This window comes from Crocodylus porosus, unplaced genomic scaffold (genome assembly GCF_001723895.1).
Source record: "Crocodylus porosus isolate Cpor-Errol unplaced genomic scaffold, CroPor_comp1, whole genome shotgun sequence".
In the NCBI taxonomy this organism is placed as follows: Eukaryota; Metazoa; Chordata; order Crocodylia; family Crocodylidae; genus Crocodylus; species Crocodylus porosus.
The window spans coordinates 125,530,228-125,553,245 of record NW_017728931.1 but is presented as its reverse complement, the minus strand read 5'-3'; the positions used below and the strand labels follow the sequence as shown (position 1 = coordinate 125,553,245).

The 23,018-nt window shown below is 44.2% G+C and overlaps 1 protein-coding gene and 1 long non-coding RNA gene across 13 annotated transcripts in view; one reads left to right on the top strand and one right to left on the bottom strand.

The window, feature by feature from the left end:
- Positions 1-23,018, top strand: part of MAGI2 (membrane associated guanylate kinase, WW and PDZ domain containing 2) — a 1,214,455-nt gene that overhangs the window by 548,146 nt on the left and 643,291 nt on the right. The window contains exon 1 of one of the 12 annotated variants that reach the window (XM_019543632.1): positions 3,720-4,101. The exons of 10 other annotated variants lie outside the window; for them this stretch is intronic. The gene's annotated coding sequence lies outside the window, so the exon portion shown is untranslated. Of the gene's footprint in view, positions 1-3,719; positions 4,102-23,018 lie in introns of those variants that run through there. One more of the 12 variants, XM_019543631.1, reaches the window with a different exon arrangement.
- Positions 1-23,018, bottom strand: part of LOC109315759 — a 132,415-nt gene that overhangs the window by 36,394 nt on the left and 73,003 nt on the right. The gene's annotated exons all lie outside the window — the stretch shown is intronic.

The following is a 23,018-nucleotide window of genomic DNA, read 5'->3' as shown; positions in this document are numbered from 1 at the left end:
TTATTTAAATTTCTTCATTTCACTGAAACTTTTGGAACTGGATTGAACCAGATCTCTTGTGAACTTGAAAGGTGTCAATTAGTTAGGTTTTATATCCTTGGGAAAATGAACTCCTTTCCTTCCCCATTGTGGAATCTGTTTAATATTGGCCTGTTTCTTCTTTGCTTTAGTTTATGGTCTTCTCTAACAAGGCTGTATAGCTTTTTACAAATTATGTAGGCATCTTAACACAAATATATCTGTTATAGCAAAATAACATGCAATACAGTTGGTTACATCAATCCCTTTTTCACTTCTTTGTGTTATATTAATGCACCTTATCAATCACTATTTACAGTGCATGTTTAATATGTCATTGCTACATAGGTGAAACCTGGGTAACATGGCACAACCTTTTTTCTGTAGCCCATGCTGCACAGGCCCGCATATGACCTACAACCTTCAAGTACCATAGAGTAGTGTATGGCCAAGTTAGCTGGGAACCAAGGGAGCTTGGAAATCTGTAAAGCTCTGCAATTCAGGAAGAAGCAGGGAAATCCAGGGTCCCGTGTGGAACTCTTTGATTCCTTGGGTCAGTAATTTCTGGAACAAGTTGGATGCTTTGCAGAGCTTTGACAGACCTTGAGCAAAGGGCAGAAATGAGTCTGGGAACTATCTAACTCCATGTACAGAGAAAGGTATGTGAGAAGTAAGGACCCTATACAACTGAGATCTGAATATGAAAGCAAGACAAAGGGAGAAGGGAACACAGCAGAACGCCTACCTCCTCCCTCCCCCAAGCTGAAGGGGCAGTGATGGAAATGCATTGGCTCTACTTTTTCAGTAAAACAAATTAAAAATAATGAACAAAATCTTACCTCATCACAACAGTGACTGTATGCAGCACACAGGGCAAGAAGTTGGCCTTTTTGAATCGTTACAACGATGTCGCTGTGCCTTCCCAACTGCCAGGGCCAGGTTTTGCTTGGAGCGGCCCAGGAGCAAAGGCCCAAATAGGGCACAGAGGGGCCCAGGACCAAAGTTGCATAAAGGAAAGTTCCTGCCCGGTGGTCCCTTCTACTTGCTGGAGAGTGAGACCAGACCAGCCCCAGCCCCCACAGCGGAGTGCAGGGTGTGGGCTCATGCTTTCAGCCCCAAGCCCTATTACCTTTCTCCATCAGTCACCAAGCTAGGTATGCCATGCTCACTGTTCCCAGCAGCAATGCAGCACAGCCCCTTATACCAGGCGCAGGTCACTACTCCTGCAGCTTCCCTGCTGCTGTCACTGTCAAGGGTTCACCCAGGTCATATGGGTAGGGGCCACCCATGCCCCTGAACTGCATTCAGCCACCAGATGGGAAGACAGTGGCAGGGAAGCCCGGGGTGGGGGGTAGTACCCCACGTCTGGTACAAGGGGCTGTGATGCATATGATGGCTGGGGTCCCCTGCAGGGAGAGGGGCAGAATGGGAAATAAACCTCCTCCTTGCCCCCTTCACCTCAGGGGGCCATGCTAGCTGGGCTGGCATCTGGCCGTGCCCCCACGCCAACCCCTGCCACTGGACTGCTGAGGGGGGGATGGTGCCCTGGGGAGCTCAAGACTCTTCCCAGTGTAGGGAATGCACTGTGGGCAAGAGCGGGGGCAGGGGAGGGGGTAGAGCTGCTACAGCCTGTACAGGGCAGGTGGTAGCAGCAAGGCTCGGAGCAGTGGCTACAGGAGCTAAGCCCGATTTTGGGGTGACCACAGCCCCTAGTACTGCTGCCACTTGCCCCCTGCAGGCTGTGACAGCTGTGTCCCACACGTCCCTCCCGCAGTGCAGTTCCCCCCACCAGGAAGAGGATTGCGCTACCTGGGACACCCCCACACACACACCAGTCCAGTGGCAGAGGGGAGTGTGACCAGATGCTGGCTGGGTCATGTCGGTATGGCCCCCTGAGGCAAAGCGGGTAGGGAAGGGGTTTATTCCATCTTCTGTCCCCTCTCCCCCTGGGGGATCCCAGTCAGGGTCTGCCTGGTCAGGTGAGAGCAGCAGAGCTGGCAGCCGGGGCTGACAAACCCTGGCTGCAGTCCCCTGGGGAGGAGAGGGGACAGAAAAAGGAATAAACCACCTCCCTGCCCCCTTCATCTTGGGGGGCCATGCTGGCCACCCCCCCCACCCCTGCTGCTGGACTGGGCAGGGGAGGGGGGACCTAGACAGGGCACCAGGTCCCCCAGGAGTGCAAGCAGAGAGGTGTTTCTTCCCCCTTCCCTTCCCAGTCCCACCGGCAAGGACCCTAGCTAGGGTCTGCCTGACTGGGTGCAAGTGGCAAAGATGATAGCTGGGGGGAAAGTGAGCAGGTCGTGTTGAGCTGCCTGGGGGACACAGGTTATAGGGCTTGAGGCTGAGGGGATGAGCCCATGCCATGTGTACTGCTGCAGAGGCTGGTGCTAGCCCTGCTCTCTGGGAGGTAGAAGGGGCAGTCGGGCAGGAGCTGTTCCCCAGGCTTCATGCTCTGCCCCATGCTAGCTCCCTGCTGATGGGATGGGGGGAATTAAACCCAGTTTGCTTGAGGCTGCAGATGGGGCTGGCGATGCCCCACCACTGCTGGAGCTGTGGTTGGGGGGATGCCTGCCAGGGGCTGGTACACCCTGGCCAGATACACCCAGGCTAGGGTCCCCTGGGGGGAGGAGAGAGGGGAGAATAAACCCCCTCCCTGCCCCCTTTGCCTCAGGGGGCCATGGCAAGTTGGTGTCTGGTCACATCCCCACCCCTGCTAAGCTAGAGAGCAGAGGGGTGGGGCAGCCCTGCTCTCAGGAGCAGAGAGCACAGCACAGCCCAGCACTGCAGAGCATGCTAGGATGCTGGGGGGTCTCTGTTTTAAGGAAGGTGATTTACTTGACTTAATTTAAGCCAGAATTTCACTCCTTAAAAAAATAATGAAGTTGCCTCTTTGTGCACCCATGTGCACGTGTTTGTGCACCCATGCGCACACACAAATGCATGCATGTGGACAGACACATACATAAATGCATACATCCATGCACACCTGAATGTCAACCCCATTTTTACAAAGATTTTGGAAAATTTCTGGATGTTGCTAATATATGGGACTCTGGAGGACTCTGGTAACCCAGAATTTCACTCCTGCAGAAAGTCTAAGATGGAAGAACCCACAGAAGAATAGCTTCAGCCCATGTCACCCTGGAGGAGTCTGCCAGCAGGAAGCCAAGGTTTAGACATGTAGACATGGGGTTATACTGTGTAGCCCTTGGGTCAAAGTTACTTGAAAGTACAGCATAAACAATCAAGTAAAGGACATATTTTCCTTACAAATAGGTTGTTTATTCTTCCTTTTTTTCAGCTTCATGTGTTATAAGAAAAATAAACTTGAGAAGCCATAAAGAAATCTATTGAATCAGGATGCTGCCTGTTTCTTAATATGAAAAATAGCTGTATTGGTCTATGATTCATCTGCTAGTTTTAAATATTGTGGAGTTGCAGGGTATACAAACCATATGTGATTATTAACACTCAAAAGTTTAATTACATTTCTTTACACCATGCTGGCTTTTGTTGACTGCTAAGGGAGAATTCAAAAGCAGAAAAATGCCTAATGATCTCCTCAGAGCTATATTTTTCTTCCTGCTTTGTAATGTAAATGGGTATTTTGAAAAACACCACAGACTCAAATGCTCCATCAGCGTCCTTTCTGCTTTTAACAGAAGGATCACCTGACTGCCACCTAGAGATACCCTTTTCACTGAGAAAATTCAAAAGTAATAGGTAGGGATGGGGATAGAATAGGTCATCATTGCTGGGAAATGTAAAGGACCCTGACTAAACTGGAGCGGAGTGAGGCTGCTGGTGGGGGTGGAGAGAGAAAGAGAGAGAGGGAGAGATGTGTGTGTGGGGGGGAGCGCTGCTTCATCTTTTGAGAGGAGGGAAAACAAAAGAGCTCAGCTGCAGTTTTGTGTTTCTGTGTCTGGCTTTAGCAGAAAATTCTAGACATCCGTGCTGAAAAATCAAAGCACAGCTGAGAGACTACATCTATCAGGAAGATATTTTTTCCCCTCAGAATGGGTTGGATCAGTACAGGTGGTTTGCAGATCATGCGAAGACAGACTGGCTGAGCACCATGGAAAGGTGGGATAACACTCTGTCTCTCTTTCTGTCTTTTTTTGCCTACATTCATAGAGCAGTGAGTCAGTGACCCGGGACCCCATGAGGGGTCAGTTTGCATGATTAGGTGGGGTTTTAAACCCCAGAAAACAAAATCAAAAATTAGAGGCACTACCATATTCAACCAGATGTTGAACCCAAACTTGAGCTGAGTCTGACTCGGCTGATAGCATTTCTGTGCGTTGTCTTTGGTGTTGTCTTTGTTTAGAATAGTTCTTGCAAGAAAGACAAAACGCACGTTTCATTCACAAATTGTGAGATGACAGCTTTGATGCAGTTAAAATTGTGCCAGGGAGACTGTAAATGGAGGCTTTGATTGTTGGGTTTCTGGCAATGAAAGAGCTGTTGACTTTTGGAATTTCTTGTAATGTTGGCATGATTAGAAGTTGAACTGCGGTTATTGGTGAACATTGTTTGAATGGTAACAATGGGTAGTTCAAGCAGAGCAAGTTTCAATGGTATTTCTTCAGTAGCAATTCCAAATGCATCTGACTCCTACACTCTCTTGCTTTTCATCAGATGCTGGGAATTTCTTTCTTTCCTGACAGAATGAAATGGAGCTGAAAAAGGAAAGCAGTTAATATTTCTGAGTTTCATGAGTTTATCGTACCATCGCTATTGTTATATTAAAATGTCTGAATATCTAATACGAGTCCCGGTAATATCTTGTTTCCCTTGCTGTGTGGCTGCATTCCTTTTGTTTCTGAATGTGTTTTCTTCCCTTGTTTTTCTGAACAGAAAGCATCCCCTGGTTTTTGTTTTTCTTTTAATGGTAGCAGGAGGCTGGCATACAAAGTACCCATTGTGCACAGGTTAATGCTCTGCTTCATTCTGAAGTAAACTGCCTGGAGGTACTAGGAAGAAGTGGGGGGTGGGGGGGAGGAGGGGGAAGTGCTTGACTGGTGCCTAGGAAATATTGAATTCGGATGATTTAAATCACATATAGGAAAATCTATTTCTCTCCAGCTGGAATTCAGCTCCATGTCACACCAGCTCTGCAGACCGTAGCGGGGAGATTCTTAGCAACCAATAAATCAGATTTGTAATGGGCCCTTTAAAATTTGTCTGCGAGGGGTGACTGCCCGGCTCCCCTTTGGCCAAATTAAGATGCAATCTGACAGTGCACGAGCAGCTGTGTGCTGACATTTTCTTGTGAACCTAGTGAAAAATGGCTCCATATCTTTTTCCTAGTCCCGGAAAGATGGTCTCTGAGTAGCCATGCATTTTTCCTGTATTGTTGTTTGTTCCAGTTACCCTTCTCACTGATAGTGTCTGGCTGGTCATTTCAGTGTGATTCCCTTTAAATCTGTGCTCCAGTGACAGGGGACGGTAGTACGGACAGATTCTGCCTGGAAGTCGGAACCTGCGCCAATACTACTGCCTAGACAAGAAACGTTTATTACAAATGGGTCAGAGAAATGCTGCTAATAATGTTGCTCCTTTCAGTGTTAATGGAGTTAGATAAGTGGGCTGAAAAGCATGTGTCTTAATGTACCATCTACTGTAAAGGAGGAAAATGCAAGCCAGTTGTTAGGGAAATTGACAGGTATAACTGCAAATCCTTGGAATATAAATCCATTTCTGAAAGGATAAAGCTACCTTTGTTGAAAGAATTGTGTGCTTATTCAAGGGAAAAGCTTGCATTCAGATACTACTAGACAATGCGGGGAGTAGTAGTGGGGGATGCACTGCTTTTATTGTACTATGAGAGTGCTTATTGAAGACATTCCTGTATCAAATGGCTATTGAGTATGCCAGAGCAGCAGCATTTTATGTTCCTCAGTTCAGGGTTCAGTTTATAAAATCAGTGGGCAGCAGAGGCAGGGTGTTCTTGGAGAAGCTCAGTTACTCAGTGTATGTGCAAGGTGACAGAAGGGGGTAGAGCTTGGCCATGTTCCTCAGGAACAACCCATACCATCTGATTCATGGCATAGGAGGTGACTCAGGAGGAAGCTGCTTCTTTAGGAGGATAAGGTGTCTTAGGATGAGCTACTTGCACAAAAACAGGGTAAATATGGGATGGAAAGGGTGGCTGTGGGAGTTATAGGGGTATTGTCCAGGTAATTCAACCAAAGTTGTTTCATGAATGCCTAATAACTCGTCTTCAGAAGAAAAAAGAAATCACTGAAAATATAAAATACCTTCACTTCCTTCACATTTTAAGTTACTTGTGTCTGCGCTATTACAGACACACGTCTGTAGAAATTATGATTTACCATAAGAAAGCAATAGTTTTAAAAGCCTCCAGCATGGAAACAAATGACACAAATGTCACTTAGTCAGTAAAAGAGGCATTACCTCTTAAGTGGTGGTTAGAAACCAGGTTGTCTTAGAAGGGTTATAAAGCCCCCCACAATGTTACTTGCCCATCTGTTGAGATGGGATTTTCATAGAACTAAAAGCTTGGGTGTATAATACGATTTTGCTTCTTCAGGGGAACGATAGACCTTCCACACTGCATATAGATCTGATTACTGCTTTTATAAATGTAGATAATTTGCTTGAAGTAAATGGGCTGCTTCATGGAAATTGATGCAATTACAATGTAGAAATGTAAGAAGAAAACAGAGAATACAAGGGGGGAAAAAAACCTCCTTGAGTACCATCAGACAAAGAGTAACGTCAGTATAAAATGGTTTGCATGATATTGAAATGCTTTATGTCTAAATCAGACTGACCATATTTTTTTAAAGCAGGACAGTACAGCTGCATGTTTCAAAAAAAGTGAGAGGTATCCCAGGTGATTTCCAGGTGTGTTTTTTGTTATAATTTTAAACAGTGAGAGCCTAATGCTGAGCAAGAACACGCTAGCTTTCAAACCTAATGAAACACATTGAGGGAATCTGCTTTAAATGATCCAGTGAAGGCAAATAAATTGTTTCAGAAAGAAAAAGGCAATAAACACAATACAAATATACTAGACCAGGGGTTTCTAAACTGTGGTACTCATGCCCCTTGGAGTGTGCAAGACATCTCTGGGGGGTACGTGAGAGGAATTATATAATGGTGGATTTAATTTTCATTATAATATGAACTGGCATTTAAAGGGTTAAAATATCAAATGTATGCTGGTAGCGGTAGGTGGGCAGCTGGTAAATCTGGAAGGGGTTCCAAAAAGTTTGGGAACCTCTGCACTAGATGGACCCAAATTGTAGCCCTGGTACTATCACAGTGGTTGTAATAAACAGTTGTTCATATAGGAGGTATTCATAATAAAATTCCAATTTAAGAAACGGGAAAGGAAATATTGGCACTTTTTTCATACTAAATTAAAGCTGTATCAGGAGCATTGTATGTATATGGATATGATGTAGATTTTGGATTATAGGAGTAATTTTAGTACTCTGAATGGAGGTGGACTGGAAAGAAAGTAGAGAAAAAATATGGTGATGCTCTAGAGACTTAATTTCTGATGGTCATTTTCTGTGAGCTGTGCAAGTACACTCCCTGGTTAAAAACATAGGTTAAACTCACCTACAGTCCTGTAATTCTGGAGTCATTAAATTGCTCTCAGTGGAGTTGCTCAAGTTTGAGAAAAGAATTTGGACCATATTCTACCAGGCTAACAAATTTACATTTTCATTGAAACAGTCAAAGCAGCAATTGTCTGTGTTCTGCCTGGTAGACTCAGCAAACAGCCCAACTATTTCCATTTGCTCTGTTATCTTCAGCAGCAAGTTCCCTTACAAAAATCATATGTTCCATGACTGCAAGATGAGGTAAATAGGCATAAGGGGCCAAATGCTGTTCTCAGTTGTACAAGTTTAAATTTTTTGGCATAAATTACACCAACATGAGAGAGAACAAAAGTTGGCCCATGGAATTAATAAAACTGATGTGATGAACAAAATTTTCACTATTCTGTATTTTTAAAGAGAATCGAGGGCATACATTCATAGTTCATTCCAGATCCAGAAGTGCTTTTCCTTGCTAGACTGGACCGTCTACTGAGTATTAGTGATTCCCCTTTACGTAGTGAAAAATGGAACACCAACACCAGTGTTTCTTGAAGACAGGATGGTTCATTCTGATCTGCATATCAAAGGTACCCCAAATTGTTCGATGAAAGGCAGGAAATCATTTTGCTGAGCAAGCACATCAAATATTTCTGTCATCTGTATAAGAACTCTGTCACAGTGACAGAGTATTTATGCAGGGCCTGTGTAACTTGATGTGTCCTCTATCTGTATAGCTTCCAGTATTTAGAGGCCTAAAAGTCCTAATTTGGAGGTTGCAGCCCCAACTGTCATGTTTAACAACCACTGATGGACCTTCCCTGCATAAATTTGTCAAATCGTCTTTTGAACCTGGTTAAATTATCAGCTGGCCTCAGGTGCTTGCCCCGTCTCCTCTCAACTCGTCTGTTTCCTTCTCAGTCTAGCAGGTTGACCCTCACCTAGGTTGTCTTCGTTTGGACCGACCAATCCTCTGTTACTTTCCTTCTTCCGTGTGTCTTTGTCTAAGAGGTTCAGCTCCCTCCCTCCCCCTTGTTTTTCTTCTGATGGAGTGAGAAGTAAATGCCAGAGACATGGGTTGCGTGGAAAGTATGCCCAGGAATTCAGGAAGCTCCTTGTAAGTGACAAAGTGTGCCTGCCACAAGATGTGCACAGCAGAAAACATGTTGTGATCCAAGTATTCCCTACTGAATCTGCCTGAAAATCCTGTATTTTAAGTGCTAAAACTGCTTGAGGAAAGCGTGACTGTACTAAGGGCCAAAATAATTGAAAGGCAAAAAGTTTGTGAGTTGTTCTAAAGAGAAGTAGGATTATTAGGTTTTAGGAACAAATCCTGCTTCCACTAATTTCAGTGACAAACTGCTTAGTGATAATAGGGGAAATAGGAATGGACCTTTACTATATGCAGGTCGGATGACCCTACAGGAGGAATAGCTAGAGTTCCTCTTCAGTGCCTTCCCTGCATCAAGGAAATAATGGAGACAGGAAGACAAATTGGGGTTTTGGACTTCATTTGGTTTAAAACTTTCCTAATCATCACTGGATTTTTCTAATTTTTGTAACTTGTCTAAAAACAAGCAAACAAAAAGCCTGTTTGGGAATCATTCCTTAAATCTAAGAGTTAAATTTTTCAGCTGTAAGAAACTTCACTAACAGAAATATACATAGCCTCAAGGTGATGGAATGCGAGTAGACCTGGTCGTGAAAAACCTTGCAATGGGGAGAGCACAGCACAATAAAAGCTGTGTCTCCCAGTCAACCTCTACTTCTAGTCAAATAAGTAAATGACAATGAAGTACAGTGGGAAAAATTATTAGAGTTGTTGAAAAGACATGGCATAAATTATAACAGCATGCACTAAATAACAGGAAACAAAGACTGCATCGAATTCACTAATAAATGTTTAGGTCTTCTAGGGGGTTGGGATTGCTTGGAGCATATTAATGATTGTGAAGATTTTCATTTTGTCTCGATGATGTACAAGCCATCTGCTAGGTACCCTAGGATCGCAAGAATGTAGTTTTCTTTTCACTGCATTAGCTCTCTGTCCAATACTGAACTCAGTGGCTAAGTATAGACAGTCAAACAGCCCAAGGATGAATCGGTTCAATCTTCTCAGGTTAGTCTAAGCTGCGTAGATTGAGCTGAGTGAACAGATGTTCACTTTTAATTTTGGAAATGCAGCCACATGCCCACAGTGGCCCAGGCCAGAAACTGGGGGGCACTAAAGCATGCCTCCCTGTTTGGCTGGAGCAGACAACTTAAGCCAAAATTAGCTCCCCACCCTGTGAAGGCGAGATTGCAGGGAAGGAACAAAGCATTCTGGGGAACTTTGGGAGTTTGAGTTAACTTGAATCTGGAGGGGATCTGGGACAGAAGTTCAATAAAATGATTTAACCTAAATCAGTTAAGTCTGATACTACATCCATCCAGATTTTTCTTAAACTAGTTTCAGCCACTTTGAAAAAGGTTATGTGCACTGAACTTCTGTCGTGTTACAGATTTGAACCGGTTTCTGATCACTTCTGTCGGTTTATGTATAATCTGTCCCTTGCCAGGGCCCTGTTGATCTTCAGAACTCTCGGTGAACAGACTTGTGAAAGAGGCTGTTTCGGTCCCTATGGCAGCTATGGTCAGCCTTTGACCTAACCATATTCAAATGGTAACTTGCAGGGGCATTGCTTCTTCTGTAGCAGACCTTCCACTGGAATTCCTTTTCCTCAGAAATGAAGCTGTCCATCAGCTCTATCAGTTTTCTCACGTTGCCAAATGAGAGAGCTATAACTGATAGCATGAAGAATGGCTTAGCATCCCTAAAGATAAGGAATCAGTTCAGGTCTATGATATATTGGACTATTTCTTTGTGGTCTAACAACATAATACAAGGAGAGGTGAGGAGTACAGTCCATCAGGTTGACTGTGTTTTTGTATGATTTGGTTGGAGTTAAACACAAAAGTGGTCAGTGCTTTGGAAATACTTAGCTGAGTTGCAATATTGGTTGATATTCAGAATAATCAAAATGCACACACAAATGTTACAGCTTCTGTGAGGTTAGTTCATGATCTCTATCAGATTCCATTTCCTGATCCATGCCACTGGAAGTTTCTGTGCTTGTATTTTCACTGATGGTATGAGTACTTCCTGGGTGCCCCTGTTAGGCTTTATTATATTGCTGACCAAAAGACGCAATAGAGCAGTCCTCTAAAGAGCAGAGTTGTAGTAAGAGAAGTAACCATGTGTCAGGGAGGATCTGTTTGTCTCATTTACTTTACTAACCTCTGGATTAATCTTGTAAACCTTTAAGGGTAGTCACATTTTCTATCTTAGTTCTTAATCTGCCATACAGAAACAGAAGGGAGATGTGTTCTGAGACTGAGCTTACCTTGTTCATCCTCTGGGTGGTTGGATTTTTAAACCCATTAAAATAGTCAGGAAAATCTGTTCATTTTAGATTCCATTTTCCCAACACAAGTTGTTGTCAGCAGATGTGCTGCAGAACAGTTGGCCTGGTCCTTCCAAAACAGGTTGGGATATGCTGATTGCTGTGCTGTTATGTTCTGCAGCAGGTACAGTATTTTATCCTAGTTACCTTGAGACATTGGGAGCTAGGACATTCTGTAATTATACTCCTGACTGGAAGTAAGTGCCTATTACTGTCTGAAATGCTCATTGTTTCAGCATTTAAAACAAAACTGAGGAAACATATTTTCTACTGCTCTCAGGTTTCCTAAAAATATTGATAATTTTAATTTACTGATTATAAAATGCTCTACACTGCTTTTGTGGGGGAGGTTGCATAAAAGCATTTTATTGCTGATACGCAGAAGGCTCTAATCCCCCCTGCTCTAAGGCTACCTACACAAATAGCATTTTGCATTCGCGTACCTCCTTTCCTTGGAAGTTGGCATAATGCTTACAGAAGTGGAAACGTATTTCACAAATTGGGAAACCTGAAACAAGAAATGGGCAAGTAAACTGACTAAGGTTGTGGGTTAAGTCAGTGGCAGGAGTGGAAATACATCCATGTCTTACAACTCCTAGTCATGTACTTTGAACTAGCAGACTCATTGCTTCCCATAGGACTCAAGTATTTCTAATTAGAGAAATAAAATTAGGCCCAGCAGTTTAACTTTACCCACCTGGCAATCATAGAATCATAGACATTTAGGGTTGGAAGGGACCTTAGTAGGTCATCTAGTCCAACCCTGCTCAAAGCAGAATCATCCCAGCCAAGGCTTGGTGTATCCAGACCTTAAAATCCTCGAAGGACGGGGAGTCCACAACCTCTGTGAGTAACCTGTTCCTGTGGCTTACTATACTTCTAGTGAGACTTTTTTCCTAATATCTACCCTAAACTTCCCTTGCTGCAACTTAAGACCATGGTGGCTTGTTCTGTCATCTGCCACCACTGAGAACAGTCCAGCTCCATCCCCTTTCAAACCCCACTTCAGGTAGTTAAAGGATGCTATTAAGTCCCCTTCCAGGCTAAGTACAGACAGTCAGAAAGCCTGAGGCTGAATCGATTCAGTCTTTGCAGGTTAGTCTAAGATGGAGAGATTAAACTGAGAAACAACTAGACACACATTTACCTTTGATTCAGGAAATGAAGCCACATCTGTGCAGTGGCTCAAGCCAGAAGCTGGGGGGTGTTAAAGCACAGCTGTCTGGCACTTCCTTTTCCTGCTACCCCTAAATTCTGTGGGATTTGCACTCCAGCTTCACAGAAGCAGGACTCTGTAGGATTGCTCATCATTTCTTCTTCCTGCTTCCAGGTGCCTCTGGGATTTGTAGTCCAGTCTCAGCCAGCAGAAACTTTCTGTAATTTTAGCAGAGCAGGGCAGCTCTGTACTCAGGCAAACTGTTGGAAGCAGGGTTTAACCCCTCTCCCTGGCTCCAGACCACAGCTAGGGTTTGCCTGGAGAGGGTCAGTCCCTGCCTCTCCCCTCCTCCCCGACAACCTTTCTCTGCTGGAGCACACGGCACCACCCAATTTGGGGATGGAAAGCATGCTGGGATGCTGGGGAACCCAAATCATTTAAGTGTGATACTACCAGGTTTATCTTAAACCAGTTTCAGCCATTTTGAAACTGCTTTATGTGCACTGAACTTCTGTTCTGTTACAGGTTTCAACCAGTTTCTGATCACTGAAATCAATTTGTGTGTAACTTCTGTCCCTAGCCCTGATCTTCTCTTTTCTAAACTAAATTAAGCCCAGTTCCCTTAGCCTTTTCTCATAAGTCATGTGCCCCAGTCCCCTCATTATTCCTGTTGCCCTCCACTGGACTCTCTCCAATTTGTCCACATCCTTTTTGTAGTGGGGGGGCCCAAAACTGAACACAGCACTCTCAATGTGGCCTCACTAGTGCTGAATAGAGGGGAATAATTATTTCCCTCGATCTGCTGGCAACACTCCTACAGTGCACCCAATATACCATTAGCCTTCTTGGCAACAAGGACACACTGCTGGCTCATATTCAACTGATTGTCCACTTTAACCCCGGGCCCTTTTCTGAAGAGTTGCTGCCCAGCCAATCAGCTTCCAGTCTGAACCGGTGGATGGGATTTGTCTGTCCTAAGTGCAGAATTTTGCACTTGTACTTGTTGAACCTCATGAGTGAACTCCATTTTATGCCCGCTGTCAATTAGACATTGAGCCATTGATTACTACCCTCTGAGCCCAATGCTTGTTTGGAGGCACTCAGAAATGCCAGATAGTTCATAGAATACATAAGATTTGGTTCTTTATCCAGGTGCATTTTCTGAAGAAATCTTATGTTGATAAATAGAAAATAAAGAGCAAACACACAAACTCTAGCCCCTTAGAAATAATCCAACTGTTCTTCTGTAAAAAGTATTTAATAAAATGCTTATCTCAGAGAGCAACACCTGTGGCTCTGAGTCATGGCTGCATTGGCCCACTAGAAGCATTCAGTCTTGTAGTTCACAAAGATATGATGTCCCCTGGAGCTGTCATGAGACCAGGGAAAACATGCCTATTGTTACACTCTTCCTTGCGATAAAGTACATGCTGTCTTTGGAACTGAGGTGCAGCGATAGTAGCCGTAGCCAGCTCTTGTACAACCTGCCCTGCATTGGAAGGGATTATTCTGTGTGCCCTCTGTGGGAATGCCACGACAGGTTGGAGCTGCTCTCTGACCCAAACCTGACAATAATCTGTGTTAAAACCCCTTTAGCTCATTCCCTTATACCATGCCAACCAACCCACAGATCCTCTGTTGAACTTCAGGGCCTCTGTGAAAGTCTCTATCCTACTTGCAGTATTCTCAGATCTTAACTGGGTACTGCAGACAAGACAGGAAGTCTGCCAGCAGCAATCCCATGACTTCCTGAACTTGACCTTCTCAACCACACCATCCGTCTCTACTACTTGAAATTAGAGCCAAGGATAGAATGAGGGATGAATAGTGGGTGGACTGCTTCCTGTTCTTTGAAGCTCTTCTAGGAAGCAGAGACCTTCTAGGAATTCTACCACAAGGTAATAAAGATGGGAAGAAGCAGCTCATGTGATTCAAGCTAGCTGGAGTTGACCCTCAGGGTCAACCCTAAATACCAGCATAGATATATTTCACTGTCTTATGCACTAGGGCTAGGGACAGATTCTAAAAGCCTGAACCTGAATTGATTCACTCTTTGCAGGTTATTGTAACCTGGCTAAGCTGAACTGGTTTGAAACCAGACAGGCATTCTCTCTGGACTGAGGAAATGCAGTGTAGCTCAAGCAACAAGCGCAGCCCTCCCTTCTAATTCAGTGATGAGCTGAGGGGGGCGTGGCCAGCCCCCAGGAGGACCTCTGATTAGGGAGATGTGGCAGCACGGTCTCAAGCTTTTCCTTGCTAGCGGCTCAAGGGGCAGGAGTGTTGGCAGCCCCCAGCCCCCTGCTAGCACTCTAAGGCGGTTTGGGGAGGTGCAGCATATGCATCTGTTGATGATATGGAGCTTTTCAATCTCTCTCCCTGTTTCATCATAATGTCTGCAGCAAATTGACAGGTGAGCATTCCATGACTTCAAACTTATTAAACAGCCTATCAGCTGACCTTTTGATTAGCTCCAAAACCCTAAGCAGTCACTGTTCTGTCTGCCTATCCCAGTGAAATTGGACACTCCTCTTGGCATTAGCTAGCATACCACATGCCTAGGGTCCCAGGGTCTGGGGTCCCTGCTGTGGGAGATGGGAGGAAGTGAGAGAGGGGGAGGATTTCCTGCTTGAGCAGTGAGGTGGGGGGGAGGCAGGGGGAAGCCAGGCAGACCCCACTGTGTCTGAAGTCTCTGCCAGAGCCTTACACAGCATTAGCTAGCATACCACATGCTGGCTACAGTCCGTGCTGTGGGAGAGAGGAGGAAGGGATCTCTGCTTAAGCACTGAGTGGTGAAGGGGGTACGGGGAAGCCGGCAGATCCTGCTGCGCCTGCAAGTCTGCTGGAGCTCTGGCCAGGGAGCAAAGGGGAGGGTCCAGCACTAGTGTGGAACAAAGAGCCCCGCCTAGCCCAGAGAGCATGCCAGGATGCGGGGGGACTCTGATTTAACTTAAACCAAGGCTCTGGGACAGACATTGCGTAAATTGGGTGACCAAAATCAGTTAAGTCTGATACTACAATCAACCAGGTTTATTTATCTGAAGCTGGTTTCTGTGCACTGTTCTGTTACAGGTTTAAACCAGTTTCTAATGACTTAAACCAGTTTATGTGTAATGTCTGTTCCTAGCCTAGAAGTTGGTTCTTAAGTTGTGACAACTTTATTTTTTCTTCATCTAGGATATCTTCAGTGAAAAGAAAGCCTACTTAGATCTAATGTTATGATCAAAAAAAAAGAATTCACAAAAGTGAGGACAAATATTTATTTATCTATAAATATACATATGGGTATAGTAAAGAGCTTTGAGGTTTGGTTACACAGTGATATACACCTGAAAAATCACTTGCTTTGTGCAAATTAACTATTTGTGAATGTCACGGTCACATAGTGCTAACAAAGAGTATCAAACTGACAGGATTAGAAAGCTTACCTTTGGGTAATTATTACAAAAATCTATACAGTGCATAATGTGCAAGACACCTTATCAGTGCTTAATATAGTTTTGCTGCTGCAACCTTATATAGTATACAAAGAAGCTGCCTCACCTCTGTCACCATAACTGCGTTCTCTTGTTTTGTCAAATGTTCCTTATTTGTGAATACATATTGTTGACTGTGATACATTCCAGCTAATGAGGATATATGAGATGAGTGAGGGTGAAAGTGAGGGCCAGGGTGAATGAATGACCAATTTTGCTCTTTGAACTTATGTTAACTTTCAGCGGATTATTTCCCACCTAGAAGCACTCACCCCTCCTGAAGTTACTATCTATGTATGCCTAACCTTGCAGCCACCGCAGTCAACCAGAAGCAGGACTGAGTCTTATAAATTGGAAAAAAAAGTACTGTAACCAGCTGCAGCAGTACTAGAGAGGGCAGTAGAGGCTGCTCTCTGCATAGAGATTACAGAACAAGCTCCTGCTGCTTCTGTGGGAGTGAAACAGAGAAAGAGAGAGAGAGTCATTTCAGAGCCCAGCAAGATCAGTGAGGGGAGAGAGTGGAGCAAGATATCAGAGACAATGACCATAAAGGAATATTCAGAAAGGGAGAAAACACCTGAGAAATGGGAAGTGAGGAGGAATTAGTGAAGGAAAATGCACAAAGGCATCCTCAGCTGCAGTTTTCAAGTAGGAGGGCCCAAGAATCCGACCAAAAACCTCTTCCTTCTCTTGTCCATGGAAGGAAAAGATTTGATTCATCAGAGACATTGTTCAATAGCAGGTCATTGCATGACAAGGTAAAGTATCTTTGCACGTGCTCCCTTTCTTAAAGACATTTGGAAATAGTCCCTCTTTCTATCTCTCACTCTTCTGTTAGGGTTACTGATTATCCCAAATGCTACAGATCCTCACAAATTGGCACCCAGGTGCTATGGTGATAGGCCCACTGGTGGTTGCACACTGGTGGCAGCAGCAGTAGCAGCACAGAGGTCCCCCAGCCCTGAACCTGCTCTCTGGCTGGCAGAAAACACTCAGGGCACCTGGCAGGGATGGGGAAACTGGCCACTGCCTCCACTTCTGCTCTTCAGGGATAAGTCAATTCCATGCATAGCCTAACTGGAGCATGGGAGAAGCAGTCCTCCAGCTTCCCCAGCTATGCCGATAGCAGGGGGCAGTGGTGTGGTGGGGGAGGTGGGGAGGGAGGAAGTGCTGGGGGTGGACGGATTCTTACCTGCTTTGGGAACTTAAAATCCTCCGCTGCTCCTCCTGCAGTGTGGTCTGAAGGGGTGGGGGTCCAGCCACACTACTGCATGCCCTCTTGATTCACCCCTGCTCTGACCCCTATCCTGCAAACATTTGCTTCTTGTCATCACCAGCACTATGGGCATCTCTATCAGTGGGGTGCCCTGTGTCAGCCACTGCCACAAGAAACTCTTCAATGCAACTTCAGAAGATCTGTGTCATGAGGCAGCAGCAGTGGCTATTTAGGAAGAGTGGGGTATGAGCCATGGGTACTGGTTTAGAAGGGGAGCTAGACTAGCGATCCCTGGGCAGTCCACACCATGTGGCTCCTGCAGCTGATGTGTGGGAAGCCCATGCTCCAGCCAGAACAGCACAAGCCTGCACTGCAGTAGCAGCCACTGCTAGAGATTGAGGAGTGACAGGTGAGGCTGGTAAACCTGGTCGCTGCCCCAGCTTCCCACTCTGTTCTGCCCAGGGAGCTGAAGAGGCTCGCCATGCCTCTGCAGATCTTGACACATTGACCTTGGCCAGTAGGAGTACAGTTTGTGGACCAAACCCTCAATTTAGAAGAGGACAAGAAAGCACCATTCCTTACCTGCACTCCTCCCCTTTCTCACTAGAGGAAGGCAGAAGAAATTATGTATCTCCCATGGTGGTTGCATCCCATAAGAATATTATCCAACTGGGCTTTATGATAGAAAATACGCTTCTCAGCACATTGTCATTCAAGTTCTTGGACAACCATCCTGACATGAGCCATGGCTTCATGAAGAGGGTTGCCCCAAGACAGAGAACCTCAAAGCAAAAGTCTATACTAGGCTTCAGGGCAAGTGCACACTAACTAACAGTTGTCTGGAGAGAAAAAAAACTTCCCAAGGAAAAAATTACCATGAATTGAAGGAGGGATAACTTTTTCTGTGGTAGGGCAAATTTACTGCATTTTAAGTTGTAGGATTGCATGATGTGCCCTCAGTATTTTATTGTTGGTTTTTGGTTTTGTTTTCCTTCCTTGGGGCATATGGGGTTTTGAGTTCTCGTTTGTGTGTCCATGGCCACAATGAGTTAACCCCTGTTTGAAGACAGCCCTAAAACGTTCTACTTTATCTTACAGTCCTCAAGCAACAGAAGTGTCTTGACTTTGAAAAACACATTAAAGGTTCTGCCCTTACTGGTGTAAATCTGGTATCATTTCATCATAGTCAATGCTTTAAGCCCATATGTACAGCTGTAAAAGCGAGCAGGTTCAAACCCTGATTTCTAAGCAGTGAGATGATTTTTTTCTGCATGGGTACTGGAAACTTCTCATGAAATTGGGAATGGCACTCACTTTGGTCTGTGTGATTGGAATTAGTCATTTCATTGAAACTACTGTTTTCCTTAGAAGTACTTGTAATTTAAACTGGAGTAAGCCCATCATGCTTTAAATTTCCCATTACACTGTAATGCTATATCTGTAGAAACCTTGAAACCTGCCCCTCCTCCTGGTTATCTTATTTTACTTGATTCTATTAAAGACCACTTTTTGAAATTAAAGTGTTTATTTGAGCATCTAGAGTTCTTTAACTTTCCATTGGTGGTATTATATAGGCTGTAATGTACAGAGCCATGCATGTTGAAAGACGAAGACAGAATGAGCATAGAAAGTGAAAATAAAGTATTTCCCCCTTCAGACTGATCAGACCAATGTTGTACTGCTCAGCTTCTAGCTCAAGAAACTCTGTCCTACCATGTAGCTTTCAACATGATCTGTCATTATGGAACTGATTTCCTCTTCTCCAGAAAAACAAGATTCTGAACAGAAAAGCAATTTATCCAAGGGCAAGATTTTTCTTTATATTGTGATTCCTACAACACATTTGCCTCAGAATAGCATATCAAAAAGAATACATCCACCAATTAATGAAAGGAGATATTTTGTGAATAGCAAAATTATTACATTCAAGGTCATGTGTGAAAAACTATGGATCTTTTCAAGTATTTCTTGTAAAGCAGGAAAGTGAACCTTTAAAATTTAATGATATTTTTAAGGATTTTTTTTTCTCTTAATCATATTTCCCATGAGCATTTAGAAACTGAAGTCTTACTATACACTGAGTCCCAACATTATCTTTTCCTTTTTTATTTATTAAAATAGTCTTAGGATCATCTCTCTTTATTTAGTAGGTGTTCAAGGAAACATAAGCTATGGGACTGGAAGGGACTACTGGGGTATGCTATGGCAGACCACCATATTATATGTTCCACATTATATGCTCACTTTCAGACATGTATCAGGCTCACTAGAACCAGGACGCAGAGCACATCCATTACTTACGCTTTTCACTGATCTTAGTTATTAGTTGGTAACTAGGCATTTCACTTTCACTACTGTAAATATAGTCCATAAAGTGTAAAGTAAATGAAACCACTTTACCCAATGATCTGTCATCCATCAGTCATTTTTGCTGCTTTGTAAATTTTCCATCTATCCAGCTGCTTTGTAATTTTTAATTATATTTTCTCCATTTTTATCATTTTTAAGGCAGAACAACAAAATGTCAAGTCATGGGCAATTTTTTTAGATAGATCATTCAATACAGGTGAGATCATTTCTAATTTATGTTTAAACAGTAAATCAAAGTTGGCAATTAATTTCACAATAGAGGTTGGTTTATCATTGATTACCCAAGTGCACTTTCCGTTTGTCAAAGAAATCTAATTTGTTAATGCAAACAAGCATTGTCCTGGGCATTTAAATCAAGTCATATACTATGGAACACAACAGTTTATTATGCTGTTAAGAATACTAGGTGATCGAGCTGTCATTAGCCCGATACTGCTTTGAACTGTTAATGTCCTAACAGTGTCAGAGGTATCGGTGGATCAATAAAACATACCTCATGTATAAACAGTACTGCTGTATCATTTCAGATCCTGCATTTGGGTGCACGGCGTTTAATGAGTGGCTTTTGCTGTGATATTCTGTATGTTAATCTTTGTCTCATATGACCAATAGCTTGAAGTTGCACCAAAGTCAATTTAGACTGGATAACTAGAAATACTTCTTCAGTGTGAGAATAGTGAGGCGGTGGAATAGACAGCTTAGGGAAGTTGTGGATTCTCCAGTCCTGGAGGTGTTCAGAAAGAGGTTGGGCAGCCACTGGCTGGGGATGATCTAGGCATAGCTGTGCCTATTTTCTAATGTGGATATTTCCCGTGCTTCTGGGCTTTGCTGGTTGCTCCTCCCCTCCCATCCCCCCTTTGTTCTGCTATATGTGAAAGTGTTTTTAAGCCTCACAAGAGGCATTGGGGGTTGGCTACAGCTAAGGCTAGAGACTTCAACCAGGGTGTCCTGATTCTCTTGCTAAGAGCAAAACTGGAGCTTTCTGGCTAGAGGGTCTTGCCCCTCCACTCAGGGTCAGATTGCTCACCATATCTGGGGTCAGGAAAGAACTTTACCACATTGGTATGGACTGTGGGGGGGGGGTTGTCTTCCTCTGTAGTGGGGAGGGCATGGCCATCTACCTGGAATCTCTGGAGCATATAAACATTTTTTAGAATCATTTATAAAAACATCATAACATTTTATAGAAGCAGGACATTGGCTGCTGTGATTCTCCTGCTTTAGCTGTAGCAGGTTAGGCTGTTAGGTCTATTATAGAATCATAAAAAATGAAGGTTGGAAGGGACCTCAGGAGGGCATCTAATCTAGCCCCCTGCTCAGAGGATGACCATCCCCAACTAGATCATGCCAGCCAGGACTATGTCTACCAAGGGTTTTCATCCTCCAGGGATGGAGATTCCACAGCTTCTATGGGTCACATGTTTCAGTGTTTTACTACTCTCCTAGTGAGAAAGTTTTTCCTTAAACTTTAACTTAACTTAACTTTAACTTAAACTTCCCTTGCTGTAACTTGAGTCCATTATTCTTTGTTCTGTCATCTGCCACAACTGAGAAAAGTCTTGCTCAATCCTCTTTGGAACCATCTTTCAGGTAGTTGAAGGCTGCTATTAAATCCTGCCTCAGTCTCCCCTTCTCTAGACTAAATAAACCCAGTTTCCTCAGGCTCTGCTCATAAGTCATGTGCTTCAGCCCCCAAACCATTTTTGTTGCCCTCTGTTGGATTCTCTCTAACTTGTCAATATCCTGTCTGTAGTGGGGGTCCATAACTGGACACAGGACTATAGACGTGGCCTTACCAATGCAAGTAGAGGGGAAGAATCATTTTCCTTGATCTGCTGGCAATGCTCCTACAATGCAGCCCAGTATGCTGTTAGCCTTTTTCACAGCAAGGGCAGCATATTCAGCTTAATGTCCACTGTAACCCCCATATTATTTCCTGAAGAGCTGCTGATTAGCCAATCAGTATCTAAGCTGTATACATTCACAGGATTATTCTGTCCTATGTGTAGGAATTTGCACTTGTCCTTATGAATCTTGTGAGTAGGGCCTGATTTAAATCATGGACCCAGCTTATGGAGTGCCGGTGCCTTTAAACTTGAAGTTCCCTCCGCACATGTATCCTCACCCCGCGTTGCTGATTGGTGGAGAAGCCCATCGGCCCCACCACTTGACATTCACTCCTGGTGGCTGGGAGGTGAAAACCACAGTGAATATACAGCAGTTTTTGCATCCTGTCAGTCAGCAGCAAGCAGCAGGACAGAAAAACTCTGGCATATTTAAAACCATGTTTTTTTTCCTCCCAGCCATCAGGAGCAAGCAGTGGGACTGACAGGCCCCTCCACCAATCAGTGGCAGGGGTTGTGCAGGGGGAACTCCAAAATTAAAGGAGCTGACGCACTGCAAGCTGGGCCCTCGATTTAAACCAGGCCCTACTCATGATATTTTTTTGATCCAATCCTCCAATTTGTTCAGGTCTCTCTGAGTCCTTGCCCTACCCTCCTACATATCTACTACTCTCCCTAGCTGGGTGTCATCTGCAAACTTGATGAGGGTTCACTCCAGTCAATCTTCTAAGTGATTGATGAAGACATTAAACAAAACTGGCCCCAGGACCAACCCCTGGGGCCACTCCTCTTGATACCAGCTGCCAACTACACCTTGAGTCATTGACTACTACCCTTGGAGCCTGATGATGCAGCAAGTTTTCTATCCACTTTACAGTCCATTCCTCCAGCCCATACTTCCTTAGCTTGCTTGCGAGAATGTTGTGGGAGACCGTATCAATAGCCTTGCTAAAGTTGAGGTATATCGCATCCAGTGGTCTCCCCACATTACTAGCTGCAATTCCAAGTGCACTTTGACTCTTAGTGGCTTGTCCAAGTTTCCACTCCTTGTAAACTTCCTTTTTGTCTTTTAGTTTACTGACGAGTTCCCTGCCAAGGCAAGCTGGTCTTCTGCCATACTTGCTAGTCTTCCTGCACATCAGGATGATTTGTTCCTGTGCCCTAAGTAAGGTTTCTTTAAAGTACAGCCAAGTCTCCTGGACTCCTCTCCCCTTCAGACTGGCCGTCCGGGGATCCTGCCCAAGAGTTCCCTGAGTGAGTCAAAGTCTGCTTTTCTGACACCCAAGGTCTTTACTCTGCTGCTCTCCATCCTTCCTTTCCTCAAGATCCTGAGGTCAGTCATCTCATGGTTGCTGCTGCACAAGTTGCCATCCACCACTACATTCCCTCCCATTCTTCCCTGTTTGTGAGCAGCAGGTCAAGGACTGCAGGGCCCGTAGTTGGCTTCTCCAGCTTTTGCACCCAGAAATTGTCCTCAACACTCTCCAAAATCTTGCTGTATTGCCTGTGCACTACTGTATAGTTCTCCCAGAAGAAATCAAGGTGATTGTTGTGTCAGGGTTGAGAGTAGTCTTATGTAAAGTTTATATTATGGTTTTATAGGATGGTTTGGATCAGGATGATTCTGCCTCAGGCAGAGGGTTGGACTAAACAACCCCTGGAAATCCATTCCATTCCTACTTCTGTCTGACACTATGATTTCAGAAATGAAATGTGGCTGTGTGTCACAAGCAATGGCATTCCCCAAGCTTCCCAGCTAAAGGCGTTTCGGTAAGAGCAAAACTGACCCTTGTGAGAAGGCGAGCAAAAAGCAAGATCTGTCAATATTATGCTGCCACTTAAATCCAAAATCCATGAAAAACCAATGGATTTCCCATGTAAAAAACCCAAAGTTAGAAAAATGGACTACCATTAGTCCAACGCT